Below are 20,432 nucleotides of genomic sequence, written 5' to 3'. Positions count from 1 at the left end.
TTCATAATGTTCAATTTATTATGTGTGCATCAATTGCCATGAGTATTTGTCATTTCTCTGGAATGAAAACTTTCAAACTTAGAACACTAGTCTCTGAAATGCCAATAAGCTTCTGATGTGCAGTTGTCATGTAGTAGCAAACCATAGTTACTTCCTCCTATGTAATGGAAACCTAGCAGGTAATGATTAACATTTGCATTACCTTCTTTTGATGATTGGCCTCAAGCTTTTCTCATTCAATTTCCCTCTTCTCTGACTTCTATTAATTCATGGATTCCAAATATCAGTGAGATCCCATGGTATTTGTTTTTCTCTGGTCAGCCTAACCTATTTATTTAACATGATGATCACTTTCTTTTTTAGTATCTCAAGTGGCAGCTTTAATTATTTCTCCTGTATAGTTTATTATTTCATCTTAAATATGTATCCTACTACCATGTACATCTACCTGTTGAAGGGTGGTATACTTTCTATAGTAAAACTGATATTTATTTGCTGTTTTCCTCATCAATATTTTGTCTGAAAACTATTAAATATTTACATTTTATTTAAATATTGATTCTTTTGGTGACTTTTCTGTGGGTTTGTCAAAAAAAATGTCATATCCTTCATATGAACCAAAATAACTATGTTTTTCATGTACTGATTGATGGAGTTGGCAGAGAAAAGAACATCATTTCTAGGGTTAAAAATCTGCATTTTCTTATTTATACAAAACATAGGAGTTTACACAGCAAACAATTTTTGAGATTTTAAAAAAATACAAGAACAGAGAGTCCTACTTAGTTATCATGGATATCATGTTTTGAAATGAATTAGAATGAAAGTATCAGAACAAATTAAACAAATAAGATGTAGTTGATGATTCTTACATGACACTTCCTTCTGTATTACCTTCATCAATCTTCAGTTTCTTCCTGAGGCTTTATAAAATATGTAACATAAATACCCTTGTATAACTGAATTTCTGAATTTTGTTCCTCAATAGTCAGAAGTTAGTATTTTCAATCTAAAAGCATTCCTCAAGCACACTAAACATTCTAAACAATTTCTTTATTCTTTCAATAAAAATATGTGTTGTGATAGCTAGAGAACCAAAACCTGCCATGCAACAACGTAGATGCCTGTTGATATCCTGATGGCATCACTATATCTGATGACTTTTTCTTTTATTCCATTTTCCTCATGGAAGCATTTCTGTCTGATGATATAAAGAGCTTATCAAGGCCAGAGCACACACTCACTCTAGCTGCATATGTATCAAAAGATGACCTAGTCGGCCATCACTGGAAAGAGAGGCCCATCAGGCAAACTTTATATGCCCCAGTACAGGGGAACGCCAGGGCCAAAAAATGGGAATGGGTGGGTAGGGGAGTGTGGGGGGGGACTTTTGGGATAGCATTGGAAGTGTAATTGAAGAAAATACGTAATAAAAAAATAAATAAATAAAATGAAATAAAAAGTGTACATATCACACAGAATCAATCTTTAATAAACATGGGTTAGGGTTGGAAAAGTCTACTGTTTTGTTTAAACATAGATATAAGTCATATTGGAGAGACCTAACAATATAAACCTGATAATACAAAAACTTTCTATTAAAATTTCACACGTCAGTTGTGAATACTGTTACAAGTCCTCTTTTGATACAGAAAGTCCTTGTTATGTTAATATTTATCTTTCTTTCACTTCATAAATAATAAAGTCAGGCCTTTAAATTGTGGATTATTTCTGTGTTCGTATCATTACCATGGAAAGCACTGAAATAAACTAAGAGGTGCTCATTTATTTTAATGAAACTCTATACTCAAGTCATAAATAAGTAAGTTGATATAAAAATGTTATTTGTTTTACATATTAAACAATATGTTAAGGCTTCAAAACTTATCATAGCAGTCTCTATCTATGTGCAAATTATCAAAGGAAAACCTGGGTTCTTATCACAGATTTAAGCTTGCCTGGAATTAGGAGAAAAATACCACCTAGCAAGAAACAGATGAGTCGAAACCAACAGAGTCCTCACTCTATAGCCTAAGCCAATGTTCCTGCCTTGGGGATGTCAAGCTCATCATGGAGACTTATTTTTATGCCAAGTCAATCTTGAGATAAATTAGACATGGATACCAATTACCACCATCCAATGTCAGAGCCAGACAGTATGTGTTCAACAGTGACAAAGGAGGTGATCACTGGCCAAGAGCCTGAACATAGCCCACATGTCAGCCTTCCAGCTGCATTCTTTTATTTCATCATCTTTCATTACCATCACTTTAAGAAATCTAGAAATATGTTTGTGTCCAAACTCAATCACTATAGTCAAGTATGCAATTTAACTTCATACTTCAAAATCAAGTGTCCAAATTTTCTTATATTCCTAATCTTCTCAGCTGATAATTCTGTTACTTAGTCTGTTAATTTAGAAATCACTGGAAGTTTTGTTGGAGGTATAGCACTATATTCTTTTATTCTGAATTTCTTCCCACAGTAAGTCATTGATTTTCACTAAAAGTAGCCTTTAGATAGACTGCCCAGATTTTTCTTGATGTAATGCCCACCAAAATCTGTTTAATGTTGATGAGAGATGCAACCATTTACCTGTAATATTTTAATCTGACGACACTCCACAGTTGCCTTCACTGATAGATGGTGGCTAACTACAGGAAAAGGGTCCTCATCAGGTTAACCAAGATAGCCAAAAAATTGAATTACTATAAATTGGCTTGTCCTGATTTATTTTCAAGCCAATACCTAACAATGCAGATTACTTATTCTCACCGAAAGCCCATTGCTGAGAGTGCTTCTCACAGAGCATTAATTTCTCCTAGCTCTATATGTAAAGTAATCACTAGCTACAAAGGCAGAGAGCATCTGTGCAGACCTCTGGACAGGGCACTGCTCTGTAGGAAATACTGCACTAGAAGTTCTGCAAGCCAACACAAACCAGAAGCACAGACAACAGACTTTCCATCAAGATCAGCCAGCTAAGCCAAATGCATTTCTGTCCTCAGCCCTTACGAGCTTTTGGAAGACTGTATCATCACTCAAGCTTCTGGGATTTTTATCTCAAAAGGACAACACATCAGCTCATTTACAGCCGTATAAGGTTGAAATCTATCTCTGAAAGCCAGACAAATTCAATTTCCAATTAATCTATCTTCATTGTCTTAGATGATGCTATTTCACACACTTAAGCCACATGACAATTTTTACTTTTCAATTCCTTTTTACTCTGCAGTAGGTCCTTTTCTACTGTGTTATCCTTATTCCTCTACAAGTGTGTGATTGTCGTTTAATGAGAATTTTGATTTATATTCTTTTGTACCTGCTTCAGAAAAGCAAAAACAGGGTCTTGTTTTTGCAGATAAATCTAAGCAGATGAGGTGAGAGGAGACATTTGTCAAATACAAGAGGAAACATGATTTACCTAATGGAATTCTCTGTTGCTGTCAGTTTGGTGGTGCTTCTGTGCTGATGCCTTATGTTAATGAGTGGCCTTGTCTACCCGCCTCTTCCCTCAGGAGTTTGACACCATATTTCTAGACATGTTTGCTAATAGCAAGATCGCATCAGTGCCTTCCAAATGCAGCCAAAGATATAAAAGGGATTTATTTAGAAAGTAACAAAGATTCGTCTGAAACCTATTAAATGCAAAGCACTTAGGTAATCAGTTGCGTCTTAGTGAAGGTGGATTTCAAGATATGTACTGAACACAATGTTTTTGGTTGGCTTTATTTGAGAATATTTTCAAAGTTTTTTTTTTAATTTCTTCTTTTTGTACTGAGAAATGCATAATTTAGCATGTTCTTACTCTGATCTTCATTTGGGAATTACTAAATCTAGTTTATACCCGCTTCTTATAGTAAGGTAAGCTTTCCCAGTCAAGTTATTCTTCTATTGATGATTCATGTTTTATAGGTGTATATGGATTGTATATTCTAAGTTCATGTATGTAAATATATAAAATGTAAAAATCACATTGATCTGGTTGAGCTTGTTGCTTATAGTCTCATAAAAATGTTTAAAAGTATAAAATTAATTAACTATTAATAAGTACTAGGCATTGCACGGTGCTACTTCTTATTAAATAGCTCCACTAAAAGGAAATATTCAGCACAATATATCACATAAGCATAGTAGCATCAATCATATTATAAGAAATAATTTATAAATCTTAAATATGTAGTTTGTGCAGGATAACTTAAATATTATTTGTTATTAAAACATTCTTAATGTTTAGAGAGAACAATAAATTATGGAGATCTTCTTTCTATTATGTATTCACAAGACAGTTTAACATGCATATGCATGAACTCACACAATGTGTATATATGAGAACATTTTCTATTCAGACATGATTATGTATAACTTTTTGTTTCCTGAACAGTTTTTCTTTCAAAACATAAGTTAGAAAGAGGTGAAATGTAAGAAAGTATGCTTTTTCCTGCCAAAAACTAAAATGATATAGAAAAATAAAACAATAGTGGTTAGTCACCTTAGCTTCCCTGAAGCATCTGAGTTGGAGGAAGGATTCCAGTTTTCTTTTATTTTTTTAATTTTTTTTTATTTCTCCATTTTCTATATTATTCTCAAGATCCAGTACAAACCATTATACTTGTTCAAAAGAGAAACACTAGTGATATGCTATGACTTTCCAAGGAATAGTTTGAAATTAGCTTCTAACTAGGAAGGCATTTACTTTCGTTATTTTCAAGGTAATTATTTCAGTCCAGGACTTTCACCCTAACATTATTCCCTGTTTAAAACTAGAAAAAAAAAAGGAAAAGAAAAATAAAAGATAGGCAGGCAGACAGACAGAGAGACAGAAGTGGAAGAAGCTCCACTCTTAACATTGGCTACTAAATTGAACTATGCTTATGAAGCTTCTCCCTTAAGGATAATTTCACTTACTAAACACAAACAATATGCTGTTGAACTTAAGCCAAACCTTTGCAGTTTATAAAAATAAACCCACAGATATTTTCTGAGTATGTACATTGGATACAATTACAATCGATAAAACAATCACAAGTGTCTCTGATAGAAGATACACACATATGTGTGTGTTCACACATATTTTCTTAGACATAGATAGATGTGTGTGTATTTGTCTATGTGTGTGTGTGTGTGGGTGTGTGTGTGTATTTGAAAGACATAGAACATACTTCCAGTAAAACCATAATATTTGAAATACACCAAATCAATTATTAATAAAATATTTATTTTTCCAGGAGAAAAATTTCTAAATTCTGAATCCTATAAACATAGTCAAGGAAACAATACACTTACCTGTCTTACTAGAACTTAAGAAGATCGTAGACAAAACCTCAATAGCAAGATTTTGGGGGTTGTTATATACAGTATATTGTGTTTTGTATTTTTCCAAACCTTCTATATATGATTCATTTTTCCTACATGTGATTGCCATTTTTTTAATTTTTTCTAATGTATATCTTCATAGTCTGTCATAAACTCTGAATAAAATCAGACTGTTCCATTTCATAAGCTATCCAATAATGCAAGGTATTCTTTATAAGAGCAACTCATTTCTCTACCTATAGCCTTCAGTTTTCATAACTAGCTAAAACAAGTTTGGCATAATACATATCCATTCTGTATCTATTCATGTAATCACAAAATTATCCTTTTAGCCTTTACCTTGCACAAGCCACAAGGTTGCAAATGTATCTTGCAATGCTTGCAAATCATGAGCATGAAAACAAACCAGAACATTTCATAACGATTTATGGTATCAATGTAAAAACAAGTAGACTTTTCATCCCCAAGAATAGTGAATGAACCCAAAGATAAGAAATGGAACAAAAGTTTGAAACAATAATGAAAAATTCTGACTTAATTCAGCCTATCAATTTGCAAAACTTCCACTTAACTTGCAAAAAGTGTCATTAAACTTAGGGGCAATGATGAAACTGAACATGTGCAACTTACTTCTGAAGCCTGGAGAGTTCCTTACTACCGTGAAGGAGTCAGCACGTGGCCTGGCTGCTGCAGAAGACCGGCAGGGTGAACGCATTTCCAATGCTGGTTCTGAGAGTGCTGTCAGACAGAAGGTTGTCAGCTACTACATATCTTCTCAATACCCGGCTGAATGGATACAGGAGCTCTTCAGAGGAGGCAAGCAGAACAAAGAAATGGCATCAAAACCTGATTTTAAAGTCATTGAAATTATGGCTGTTGATTGCCTGTTCAATTCCAACCCATATTATGATGTTCACTAATTAACACTCAAATCTATTTGCATAAAAAGCTTGCTAATGGAAATGTGCAATAGGTTCTCATTCCAATAAATATGCCAACACTCTACTTTTAATTTATTGGAAGGTGTGTCCTTCTCTCAAAGTCATTGGCATCTTAAATGATCATAAAGCACACAATAGTTTCATAACTCACAGCATCTTTAATTATGGCTTGCTTTGTACCAGGTACACACACACAGAACATAAGATATAGCAATGAGCATATCTACATGTTTGTAGGTGTAATCTAAAATATACACAATAATCTATATTATATATTGAAGGCCAGGAAAGCCTTCAATACAGAGGCCTGTCTGGACTTCAAGAACAAAATGCTTAATTTATGTTAAATATTAAATTTAATGTGCACACATTTCATACGTTTGTAAATGCATTCATAAACATTAGAAATAAAAGGTTTACCACACTGATTGACCATGTCCCTGAAGTTCTGACCATAGCTTTCTTTAGTAAACACATGGTTTACAACAAAATAAAGTTTGTGTTCTGTCATTGTATCATATAGTGTTTCTCTGTAGCAACTGCTACAAATGCTTCAGATTGTTATCTTAATCCACAGGGAGTATTTACTGAAAGGCAACAAGTGTCTATTTTCTCAAAGGATGTACAATACAGGAAGTGTCCTACTCCTCATTTTCTTTTTTGCAACATATTTTATTAAGAATTTACTAAGTGCCACAGATAAAAAACCATGTTACCTCATATCTTCCAAATAATCACTGCAAGAAGTGTATTAGGTTGTTGCATATTCTTCTATGACCAGTATATAAAATACATGCAGAAAATCCAACCAACCTTGCAAGGTCATATATTCAGTAATAAAAACAATGCTGTCATGTAGAACCTGCTTCCTCCATAAGATGCCTTACAGAGCATTATATAAAGATTCCATTAAACTATTAAAGGGTAGTCATTAGTCATTTAGTTTGAATGTATTCTGTCCAGAATATATATATATATATATATATATATATATATATATATATATATATAAGTGTCAATGCCCACAGTTATATACCCAGAAACTGCTATGGATTATCAGAAGGTAGGGCCCTGGATGAGTCTATTCAGTTATTAGAGCACGACAAGGGTGCCCTGCATCTCTCTCTCTCTCTCTCTCTCTCTCTCTCTGTCTCACATCTGCCTTCTTTCCTCAAGATATGGCTGTTCAATTCTATAGATATTATTCCAAATTCATCATTGTTTTAAAACAATGATATCCTCCAATTTTAGATGAAGCTACCGATTATGATTTATTATATGTCTGATATGTCTGATTTATTTATATGCTTGAGGTTTCAACTGCAATTTTATGTGCACTATCCATGTGCATTTCCCAATGGAGACAGAAAGATGCTAGATCCCTGAGAAATAGAATTACAGGCAGATGTTAATCATGTGATGTGAGTGCCTAGAACTAAACCCATTCTTCTAGATAAGCAGTAAGTATTCTTCACTGCCAAAATGTGATCTGTAAAAACATTAGCTTTATTATTAAGTTAATAGCATCACATGTTTCTATGTCATAATGCAAAGCTCACATATATTCTACAGTAACATTCATTCACCTATACAGTTCAGTGCAGTACTAAAGTGAGCTAATTAAGTCTGTGCTTGTGATACTCACTTTACTACACTATAATAGAAAGTTTTTCATTATTTCTTGAGAGTGTGCTGAAATTAAATATCTTATAATGAATTCTGATCACCTAGTTTTAATTCCAAGCTGCTGTTGCTGTGACTACTTCACAGGCTTAAAATTAGACACCTATTATACTCATGTATTCTCAAGTAATATGGTTCCTTTCTAGCAATTATATTGAATACCAATAATAAACTATGAAAGAGCTCAGAGAGCTTGTTAAAAGCATTAGAAATTATTAGGACACATATTTCTTATTTTTATTACATATTTCCCTTATTTACATTTCAAGTTTTCAAATGTTTTCCCCTTTCCTCATTTCCCCTCCAAAAAACTCCCTTCCCATCCCATGGACTGAACACAGGATCCCCAATGGAGGAGCTAGAGAAGGGACCCAAGGAGCTGAAGGGGTTTTCAGCCCCATAGGAGGAGCAACAATATGAACTAACCAGTACTCCCAGAGCTCCCTTGGACTAAACCACCAACCAAAGGACACATGTTTCTAAGCTGAGTATCACTTCCTTTATGTTGAATCTAAAACATCATCACCAAGTAGACATCAGTTCTCTGAAAGAGCAGACTGACTCAAGTTTTATTATTCATAACAGTGAGGCTCTAAAACTGGATTCACCATAAAATAATAGTTAAAACCATTCATTCACATTTTATTTTTATTCTTTTAATTTAATTAAAATATATTTACATAGCAAAGGTCTCTGTGCTGTCAAATGGTGTTGCCCAGAAGAGAAAGAGATGCAGAGCAATTTGTACTCTGTTATGAAAGGAAGAGCTGGAGACTCAACAGAGGTGAACAACTGCCTGATGTGAGACTTCTGTACTGCTACTAGAGGCCATGTTGATGACTGGCATGTGCTGCCACCAAGGACTGTGTCTATGTCTGTGGTCTAATTGCAGTAGGAGTTTATGTGAATATCCGTACTCCATCCTGTTTACCACCAAAGGTCATGTATGCATCTATGGTCTGGGCTGCCTTCTAAAGCCATACTGATGTCAGAAGCTCAAACTGAGCTAGCCCAGCCCCTTCAACCGCTGAAGCCTCTGGAGAGCTGGTCCTAATAGCATGGGTTTGAGAGGGCTGGTGGGCTAACCAACTCAAATGCCACTTAGGCCAAGATCCAGGTATCTGAGCTGGCTCACCCCAACATTTACCCCACCTACGAGCTACTAGAGCATATGTAGACGTAGGCCGTGGGAACCAAAGCTGCAATATCTCTATGTATGACTCAAAGCATTGGTGAGGATTCAGTAATGATGGTGTAACAGAACTCAGAGGCCTTGAACCAGACCAATTGCTCATGGCAATGAATATTTGCAAGTAAAATTGTTTGAACAAAGGGGAATACTCTATGTCACCACATAACACATCTCAGATTCCATGGCCAGATGTTTTATTTTATTTTATTTTATTTTATTTTATTTTATTTTAGGAGGAAAGTTAGGAGGATGGAGGTCGATATGAAAGGACTTGGAAATGAGTAGAATTAGGGTTCATGGTATGAAATTCACACTGAGTCAATTAAAAATTGTGGAAATATATTTACATCATTATAAACCTTGTCTTCCCATATCTTGTCCCTCTTACTGCCAAATTCACACTCTCATTGTTGATCATCGCTGAAACAAATGTTTATGTCATGGTATCATGAATATGAGAATGTTCCTTGGAGGGCACACAATGACACTGCTTTCTTTCTTAAAACTTTGTAAGTTTAATCTATTAAAAGCAAAGGACATCTTTGCAATCTCTAAGGGCAACAATGATATACTCTTTACTATCTCCTTCTTTAAATTCACAAAATTTGAACAATCATGATGCCAGCACAAAGAACATAGGTCTTATAATTAACATGGAAGTCATTTCTCTATGCCCATCCCAAAGGTAAGTGCCTTTATCATAACTAAACCATGAGCATTTACTCATCATGTTACTTATTTTACATGTTAAACCAATTTAGCTGTTTAAAAATAAGACCAACTGAGAGACGTTCATTCCACTATCTTTCAATTCTTATTTAAAAATCATAAAGGTATAGTTTACATAATATAGCTATTATCTTTAGAGGTCTATTCAAAACACAAGAGTTTGGTTTAATAATTCCAAAAGTGTATCCTCAGATAATTGTTTGTATTTAAAATACCAGCACTTCATGAGAAAGCAAAATAAAAGGGTTTCTATGTTTTTACAGCCAGCATGCACTAAATAAGTTGTCGTAGTTTAAAGAGCAATACAGAAAGACCCTGTGTCAGAAGAGAGAAAGGAAAAGTATTTCATTTGAAATAGTTTCACAAGCAAAAAAAAAAAAACATAAAGATTTGCATAAACACTATTATTAAAACATACTTTCTCAGCATAAACACTGCTAAACCTAGGTACTTTAAAATTAAATTAGAGATACTGATTAAAAATGGAAATAATCTTGTGTCATTGGGATAAAAGCACAGCAAAAAGCACTAGCTGCTGGAAAGCATTTACAAATAATAGCCCACATCCAAGATCATATGACAAATAATTTAATGCCCTACTGGAGCCCTCACCACTTATGTAAATGTCACACTCAAAATTAGCACAACTAATCATCCCTTCCCTTGAACAGCAAGGGTTTAGTGGTTCAATAAGACATAAATCTTGGTGACCTAAAAATTACATTGCTATGTTTTTAATTTTCTGTGAACAACTCTTGGAGTAACTTGGTGATGGTTTTGCTCAGTAACCTACTGGACAACCTGAAAGACTGAGATCAGAGGACCACAATAGGTGATGACTGCTCAGCATCAGTTTCATAATTCATTCACTAAATTTCACGGTAGTCCAAAATAATAAAAGCTAGACATAAAGCACTATTAAAGTAAGTGTTAAGTTAATGAAGAAACAAAATCTATCACCATAATTGGATTTTAATTATGAAATCTCTGTGCACTACATTGTGCACATGCCACAATGAAAGGGAGAAAAAGGGAAAGTTTTTCCTGTTGGAGTATTTCAAAGCAAGAGTAAGACCAAATTAGAAATCCCTATGTCTTTGTCTTTTATATGTCCCTAACAAAAGGTTTTGCTCTAGATATTTTGAACAGCACAAACACACACACACACACACACACACATTTTGGTAAAAGAATGAAAAAAGGAATATTGTCTTAATCAATGCTTTAATTAGTTTATAAGGGAAGAATCTACTTCAATGAATCCTATTGAGTCTGAACTGCACTTAGAATTGTGTGTACTTATGTTATCAGGCTACATCGATAGGTTGCCGCTTAGTAGATGGTGTTGTATTTATCTAACATATTATACGTTCACACAAACACACAACATACACATATCACACACACACACACACACACAAAGACACACTCATTCTGGATTAAGAGCTTAGAAGAGTACATAGTTTTAGAGAGCTATATGTTCAGTTTGAAGAATCTGTTTACATGGGAAGTATATAACATATGAAGAATGGTGATGTTTTCATAAAGGCAGGTAAAATCTAAACCAGATGAATATTAGCCTGGTTAGTCCATAGAGTACATAGTTTTAAATAATGTTAAGGTATATCAGTAACTTGCAAAGTCTGCCAAAAGATCAGTTTCTGAAAGTAAGCTATTTGGAGTAAAAGCTATTGTCACACTATATAGTATCTGTAAATTTAAGAAACAAATGCATGTAACATAAGGGACAAAAAATTTCTATTGAGTTAAGTATTTTGATTCACATAACTAATGTTGAACAAGTGATCAGAATCAAAAGAAACAAATAGTTTTAAAATGCTGCAAATTATAACCTTATATTTTAAAGGTAATTAGTTAAGGCTTCTTAAAGTTTCATTTATTTTTCTACATAGACATAAACTTTGTTTCAAGCTAAATATTATGAAATCACATTATTAGCCCTCAAGTTTAATTTCACTTAAAGTCATCTTATCCCCGGGGAAGTGAAGAAGGTCATTCTCTTTCTGACCTGCATCTCCCTATCACATCCCTCTTATGTTTTATCCCTTTTCTCTTCTCTCTCACCACACAGAATCACCTTTTTCCAATGACAACAGAGATTATCTTATGAAGAAACCATAAGCACAGTAATATTAATTTCAAGGAAAATATGTAAGGAGAATGTCAAAGCATGTATATTATATTATGAATTTTACTTCTAACTTCTAATACATATACATATTTATGGGAAATACATCAATTTTTAATGTGAAGAATAGGAACTGAATGTTTCACTTGCTTATTAATATTCATTGCACAAAAGTAAATTCTGAGCATCTCATTTTTATGTTAATTATAATAGACAGGATTTAAGAAGAAAGTAAGTTTGGATTCTATGACAATCTTTGAAATATTGTTTTGAACTGCATAAAAAAATCTGCTTAATGGTCACCTCAGAGAGCACCCAAAGAATCATAAGGGGCAACATCTTCAGACTTCAGTTTGATTATTTTATTTAAAAGAATTAAAGGACATTTAAGAGTTGCAGGACAAGGCAGGTGAGAGTGTGGACTACAGAAACTCAAAGCTTCTGGGAAAGGTCCTGTTTCTGGCCTTCATCTTCTCCCAGGAGGCAGGTCCAAACACCAGATATCTGTGCACCTTCCCTGCAAGAGGAGAACTTGCCTGTAGAGAGTACTCTAACCACTGAAACTCAGGAGAGAGCTAATCTCCCAGGTCTGCTGATAGAGGCTAACAGAATCACCTGAGGAACAAGCTCTAACCAGAGACAACTATAACAACTAACTCCAGAGATTATCAAATGGCGAAAGGCAAACACAAGAATATTACTAACAGAAACCAAGTCCACTCACCATCATCAGAACCCAGCACTCACACCTCAGCCAGTCCTGGGCACCCTAAAACACCTGAAAAGCTAGACCTGGATTTAAAAGCATATCTCATGATGATGGTAGAGGACATCAAGAAGGACTTTAATAATTCACTTAAAGAAATACAGAACACTGCTAAAGAGTTATAAGTCCTTAAAGAAAAGCAGGAAAACACAACCAAACAGGTAGAAGTCCTTAAAGAAAAACAGGAAAATACATCCAAACAGGTGATGGAAATGAACAAAACCATACTAGACATAAAACGGGAAGTAGACACAATAAAGAAAACCCAAAGTGAGGCAACACTGGAGATAGAAAACCTAGGAAAGAAATCTGGAACCAACAACAGAATACAAGAGATGGAAGAGAGAATCTCAGGTGTAGAAGATTCCATAAAAAACATGGACACAACAATCAAAGAAAATGAAAAATGCAAAAAGATCCAAACTCAAAACATCCAGGAAATCGAGGACATAATGAGAAGACCAAACCTACAGATAATAGGAGTAGATGAGAATGAAGATTTTCAACTTAAAAGGCCAGCAAATATCTTCAAAAAATTGTAGAAGAAAACTTCCCAAACGTAAAGAAAGAGATTTCCATGAACATACAAGAAGCCTACAGAACTCCAAATACACCGTACCAGAAAAGAAATTCCTCCAAACACATAATAATCAGAACAACAAATGCACTGAATAAAGATAGAATATTAAAAGCAGTAAGGGAAAATGTCAAGTAACATATAAAGGCAGGCCTATCAGAATTTACACCAGATTTTTCACCAGAAACTATGAAAGAGAGAAGATTCTGGACAGATATTATACGGACACTTAGAGAACACAAATGCCAGCCCAGGCTACTATACACAGCCAAACTTTCAATTACCATAGATAGAGAAACCAAAGTATTCCAAAACAAAACCAAATCCACACATTATCTTTCCATGAATCCAGCCCTTTAAAGGATAAAAACAGAAAAGAAAACAGAAAAAAACAAACAAACAAACAAAACAAACAAACAAACAAACAAAAAAACCAATACAATGATGGAAACCGCATTCTAGAAAAAGCAAGAAAGTAATCCTTCAACAAACCTAAAAGAAGACAAACACAAGAATAGAATGCAAACACTAAGAACAAAAATAATAGGAAGCAACAATTACTTTTCCTCAATATCTCCTAATATCAATGGACTCAATTCCCCAATAAAAAGACATAGACTAACAGACTGGCTACACAACAAGCACCCAAACTTTTGCTGCTTACAGGAAACCCATCTCAGGGAAAAAGACAGACACTACCTCAGAATGAAAGGCTGGAAAAAAATTTTCTGAGCAAACACTCTGAAGAAACAAGTTGGAGTAGCCATTCTAATATCGAATAAAATCGACTTCCAACCCAAAGTTTTCAAAAAAGACAAGGAGGGGCACTTCATACTCATCAAAGGTAAAATCTTCCAAGAGGAACTCTCAATCCTGAATATCTATGCTCCAAATGCAAGGGCAGCCACATTCATTAAAGACATATTTGTAAAGCTCAAAGCACACATTGCACCTCACACAATAATAGTGTGAGACTTCAACACACCACTTTCATCAATGGACAGATCATGGAAAGAGAAACTAAACAGGGACACAGTGAAACTAACAGAAGTTATGAAACAAATGGATCTGACAGATATCTACAGAACATTTTATCCTAAAACAAAAGGATTTACCTTCTTCTCAGCACCTCATGCGACCTTTTCCAAAATTGACCATATAATTGGTCACAAAACCAGCCTCAACAGATACAAAAATATTAAAATTGTCCCATGCATCCTATCAGACCACCATGGACTAAGGCTGATCTTTAATAACAACATAAATAATGGAAAGCCAAAATTCACGTGGAAACTGAACAACACTCTTCTCAATGACACCTTGGTCAAGGAAGGAATAAAGAAAGAAATTAAAGACTTTTTAGAGTTTAATGAAAATGAAGCCACATACCCAAACCTATGGGACACAATGAAAGCATTTCTAAGAGGGAAACTCATAGCTCCGAGTGCCTCCAAAAAGAAACTGGAAAAAGCACACACTAGCTGCTTGACAACACATCTAAAAGCTCTAGAAAAAAAGGAAGAAAATTCACCCAAGAGGAGTAGACTGCAGGAAATAATCAAACTCTGGGGTGAAATCAACCAAGTGGAAACAAGAAGAATTATTCAAAGAATTAACCAAACGAGGAGTTGGTTCTGTGAGAAAATCAACAAGAGCGATAAACCCTTAGCTAGACTCACTAGAGGGCACAGGGACAACATCCTAATTAACAAAATCAGAAATTAAAATGGAGACATAACAACAGATCCTGAAGAAATCCAAAATACCATCAGATCCTTCTACAAAAGGCTGTACTCAACAAAACTGGAAAACCTGAACGAAATGGACAAATTTCTAGACAGATACCAGGTACCAAAGTTAAATCAGGATCATTTTAACAATCTAAACAGTCCCATATCCCCTGAAGTAATGGAAGCAGTCATTAATAGTCTCCCAGCCAAAAAAAAAAAAAAAAAAAAAAGCCAGGACCAGATGGGTTTAGTGCAGAGTTCTACCAGACCTTCAAAGAAGATCTAGTTCCAGTTCTGCACAAACTATTCCACAAAATAGAAGTAGAGGGAACTCTACCCAACTCATTCTATAAAGCCACAATTACTCTGATACCTAAACCACAGAAAGATCCAACAAAGATAGATAACTTCAGACAAATTTCCCTTATGAATATAGATGCAAAAATCCTCAATAAAATTCTCGCTAACCGAATCCAAGAACACATTAAAGCAATCATCCATCCTGACCAAGTAGGTTTTATTCCAGGGATGCAGGGATGGTTTAATATATGGAAATCCATCAATGTAATCCATTATATAAACAAACTCAAAGACAAAAACCACATGATCATCTCGTTAGATGCGGAAAAAGCATTCAACAAGATCCAACACCCATTCATGATTAAAGTCTTGTAAAGATCAGGAATTCAAGGCCCATACCTAAACATGATAAAAGCAATCTACAGCAAACCAGTAGCCAATATCAAAGTAAATGGTGAGAAGCTTGAAGCAATCCCACTAAAATCAGGGACTAGACAAGGTTGTCCACTCTCTCCATACCTATTCAACATTGTACTTGAAGTCCTAGCCAGAGCAATTAGACAACAAAAGGAGATGAAGGGGATAGAAATTGGAAAAGAGGAAGTCAAAATATCACTTTTTGCAGATGATAAGATAGTATATATAAGTGACCCTAAAAATTCCACCAGAGAATTCCGAAAACTGATAAACAGCTTCGGTGAAGTAGCAAGTTACAAAATTAACTCAAACAAGTCAATGGCCTTTTTCTACACAAAGAATAAACAGGCTGAGAAAGAAATTAGGGAAAAAAACACCCTTCTCAATTGTCACAAATAATATAAAATATCTTGGCGTGACTCTAACTAAGGAAGTGATAGATCTGTATGATAAGAACTTCAAGTCTCTGAAGAAAGAAATTAAAGAAGATCTCAGAAGATGGAAAGATCTCCCATGCTCTTGGTTTGGCAGGATCAACATTGTAAAAATGGCTATCTTGCCATTAGCGATCTACAGATTCAATGAAATCCCCATCAAAATTCCAACTCAATTCTTCAACGAATTAGAAAGAGCAATCTGCAAATTCATCTGGAATAACAAAAAACCTAGGATAGCAAAAACTCTTCTCGAGGATAAAATAACCTCTGGTGGAATCACCATCCCTGATCTAAAGCTTTACTACAGAGCAATTGTGATAAAAACTGCATGGTACTGGTATAGTGATAGACAAGTAGACCAATGGAATAGAATTGAAGACCCAGAAATGAACCCACACACCTATGGTCACTTGATCTTCGACAAAGGAGCTAAAACCATCCAGTGGAAGAAAGACAGCATTTTCAACAATTGGTGCTGGCACAACTGGTTGTTTTCATGTAGAAGAATGCATATCGATCCATTCCTATCTCCTTGTACTAAGGTCAAATCTAAGTGGATAAAGAACTCCACTTAAAATCATAGACACTGAAACTTATAGAGGAGAAAGTGGGGAAAACCCTCAAAGATATGTGCACAGGGGATTAATTCCTGAATAGAACAGCAATGGCTTGTGCTGTAAGATCGAGAATCAACAAATGGGAGCTCATAAAATTGCAAAGCTTCTGTAAGCCAATGACACCATCAATCAGACAAAATGGACACAAACAGATTGGGAAAGGATCTTTACCTATCCTAAATCAGATAGGGGACTAATATCCGATATACATAAAGAAGTAAAGAAGGTAGACTCCAGAAAATCAAATAACCTCATTAAAAAATGGGGCTCAGAGCTAAACAAAGAATTCTCACCTGAGGAATACTGAATGGCAGAGAAGCACCTGCAAAAAATGTTCAGCATCCTTACTCATCAGGTAAATACAAAACAAAACAACCCTGAGATTCCACCTCACACCAGTCAGAATGGCTAAGATAAAAAATTCAGGTGACAGAAGATGCTGTCATAGATATAGAGAAAGAGGAAAACTCCTCCATTGTTGGTGGGATTGCAAGCTTGGACAACAATTCTGGAAATCAGTCTTGTGATTCCTCAGAAAATTCGACATAGTACTACCGGAGGGTCCTGCCATATCTCTCCTGGGCATATATCCAGAAGATGTTCCAACCTGTAAGAAGGACACATGCTTCACTATGTTCGTAGCACCCTTATTTGCAATAGCCAGAATCTAGAAAGAACCCAGATGCCCCTCAACAGAGGAATGGATACTGAAAATGTGGTACATTTACACAATGGAGTACTACTCAGCTATTAAAAAGAATAAATTTATGAAATTCCTAGGCAAATAGATGGACCTGGAAGGCATCATCCTGAGTGAGGTAACCCAATCACAAAAGAACTCACATGATATGTACTCACTGATAAGTGGATATTAGCCCAGAAACTTAGAATACCCAAGATACAAGTTGCAAAACACATAAAACTCAAGAAGAACAAAGAGCAAACTGTAGAAATTTTGCCCCTTTTTAGAATTGGGAACCAAACACCCATGGAAGGAGTTACAGAGACAAAGTTTAGAGCTGAGACGAAAGGATGGACCATCTAGAGACCACCATACATAGGTTTCCATCCCATAATCAGCCTCCATACGCTGACATCATTGCATACACTAGCAAGATTTTTTTGAAATGACCCTGATATATCTGTCTCTTGTGAGGTTATGCCGGGGCCTAGCAAACACAGAAGTGGATGCTCACAGTCAGCTATTGGATGGATCACAGGGCCCACAATGGAGGAGCTAGAGAAAGTACCCAAGGAGCTAAAAGGATCTGCAACCCTATAGGTGGAACAACAATATGAACTAACCAGTTACCTCCCCCCCCCCCCGCCCCGGAGCTTGTGTCTCTAGCTGCATAAGTATCAGAAGATGGCCTACTCAGCCACCAGTGGAAAGAGAGACCCATTGGTCTTGCAAACTTTATTTGCCTCAGTACAAAGGAATGACAGTGCCCAGAATTGGGAGTGGGGTTGCGGAGAGGAGTGGAGGGGTATGGGGGACTTTTGGGATAGCATTGGAAATGTAAATGAAGAAAATACCTAATTAAAAAATTACAGAACAAAAAAAATTGTTGCAGGTCATTACTTTGTCTTTTCCATATCATATCTAAAATAAAGTGTACATAACCTGGTCAGTTACTGAAACAAATAAATGCAGCCTTTTTCATTGACAAATTTATTTAATTTTTTATTATGTGACTCCTATACAGGTTGGGTAACATGCATATAGATATATAAACAAAACAAATATAGCAGATACATTATAACATGATATGTGAGGATGAATAAAAACTTAAGTAAATACTTAAAAAGTAGAATACTTTAATGCAGATAGATAGATAGATAGATAGATAGATAGATAGATAGATAGATAGATAGATAGATAGATGGATAGATACATGGATAGATAGATAGATAGATAGATAGATAGATAGATAGATAGATAGATGGATGGATGGATGGATGGATGATGGATGGATGGATAGATAGATAGATAGATAGATAGATAGATAGATAGATAGATACATGGATAGATAAATAGATAGATAGATAGATAGATAGATAGATAGATAGATAGATAGATAGATAGATAGATAGATAGATACATGGATAGATAGATAGATACATGGATAGATAGATAGATACATGGATAGATAGATAGATAGATAGATAGATAGATAGATAGATAGATAGATAGATAGATAGATAGATAGCTGGATGGATGGATGGATGGATGGATGGATGGATGGATGGATGGATGGATGGATAGATAGATAGATAGATAGATAGATAGATAGATAGATAGATAGATAGATAGATAGATAGATAGATAGATAGATGGATACATGGATACATGGATAGATAGATATCAATGTGTTTGAATATGACACTGTCCCTGCTGTGTAACTGATAGAAAATTTAAAATCTGATGGATTAAAAGGAATAGAAGTGAAATGATGTTACAAATACCCTAAGACCCCATGGGTTGGAAGTTTGGAACACTTTCCATTAAATGTAAAATTGACATTGGTTTGTGTAATATAAAGAAGCACAAACAATATATTAGAAGTGTTACATGGTATTTCAAAACAAATTTAAACCAGAGAAGAGCTGGAGCTGTAGAAGTGAGAGGCCCTTCCAACATACCATTTTAAAATATGCATATATACATATATTTAAATGTGTGTTAGCTATACCCTCTTTATGTGTTTATGTAGATTAATATATATATATAGGCACACAGGAAAAATTAAAATATTAGCAGGATATGTTTCTTTGATGAAATGGCCTTGTATGTGTTAGCTGGGGCTCTACCAGTGTTGGGGTATACCTCACTTCAAATGTTCCATTATCCCTAAACATGAGAGCACTTACCTGTGAACTAGGAAGAGAGAAGGTTGAGGCAAGAGGATTTTTAGTTCAAAGTTACTTAGGCTTCAGCATAAAATGAATATAATGACTTTGTCTCACCTATAACATAGACAAAAATCACCTTGTAATGGTATGCAATGTGCTTTAGATATTCTATTGTCATGGAAGCATTTTGAGACCCAAGGACAACATGCATAAAACTATATGCCTTTTGGCATCCAGCACATATATTTACTACACATAACTTGAAAATGCAAATTACAAGGTTTTCAGTGCAGACAAAAAAAATCTCATATTGAATCATAAAAGGAAAGATCATTCACACAGAAAAATAGGTTCTAAAATGAAACTTGTGATTCAGTTAAAGAATATTCTCATGGCAGAGGCCATTGGGGTATGGGTGAGTTAATGGATCTATAAAGGACATACTGCAGTAATTCTCTATAAGGTCAGTTTTCAAAATGCTATAGGTAATGACAGAAGAATTCAGAGCTATATATGAATACAAAGCAGTACTTGAAGGCATGCTCACCTACATTATTGCATTATATGGTAACCCTGCAATCCTTGAGCCTTTTCTTATTCAGCATTTTAGCACTTTACTTGACAGTGAACATCAGTAACACAGCTAATTAAGTCTGTGAATCTGTGACTGACACAAACCTAAGATTGAAAAATGTCCCCACAGCTTTAATAGATGAGCACAAAAT

At 34.9% G+C, this 20,432-nt stretch overlaps 1 protein-coding gene across 6 annotated transcripts in view; it reads right to left on the bottom strand.

The window, feature by feature from the left end:
- Lrfn5 (leucine rich repeat and fibronectin type III domain containing 5) overlaps positions 1-20,432 on the bottom strand; it is a 335,078-nt gene that overhangs the window by 182,328 nt on the left and 132,318 nt on the right. For all 6 annotated transcript variants that reach the window (XR_001780450.2, XM_017315056.2, XM_006515830.3 and 3 more), the window contains exon 2: positions 5,947-6,121. The gene's annotated coding sequence lies outside the window, so the exon portion shown is untranslated. The remainder of the gene's footprint in view (positions 1-5,946; positions 6,122-20,432) is intronic.

The sequence above is a fragment of the Mus musculus genome, chromosome 12, assembly GCF_000001635.26.
Source record: "Mus musculus strain C57BL/6J chromosome 12, GRCm38.p6 C57BL/6J".
NCBI lineage: Eukaryota > Metazoa > Chordata > Mammalia > Rodentia > Muridae > Mus > Mus musculus.
The sequence above is the reverse complement of the archived record's forward strand: the minus strand, read 5'-3'. Positions and strand labels throughout refer to the sequence as shown.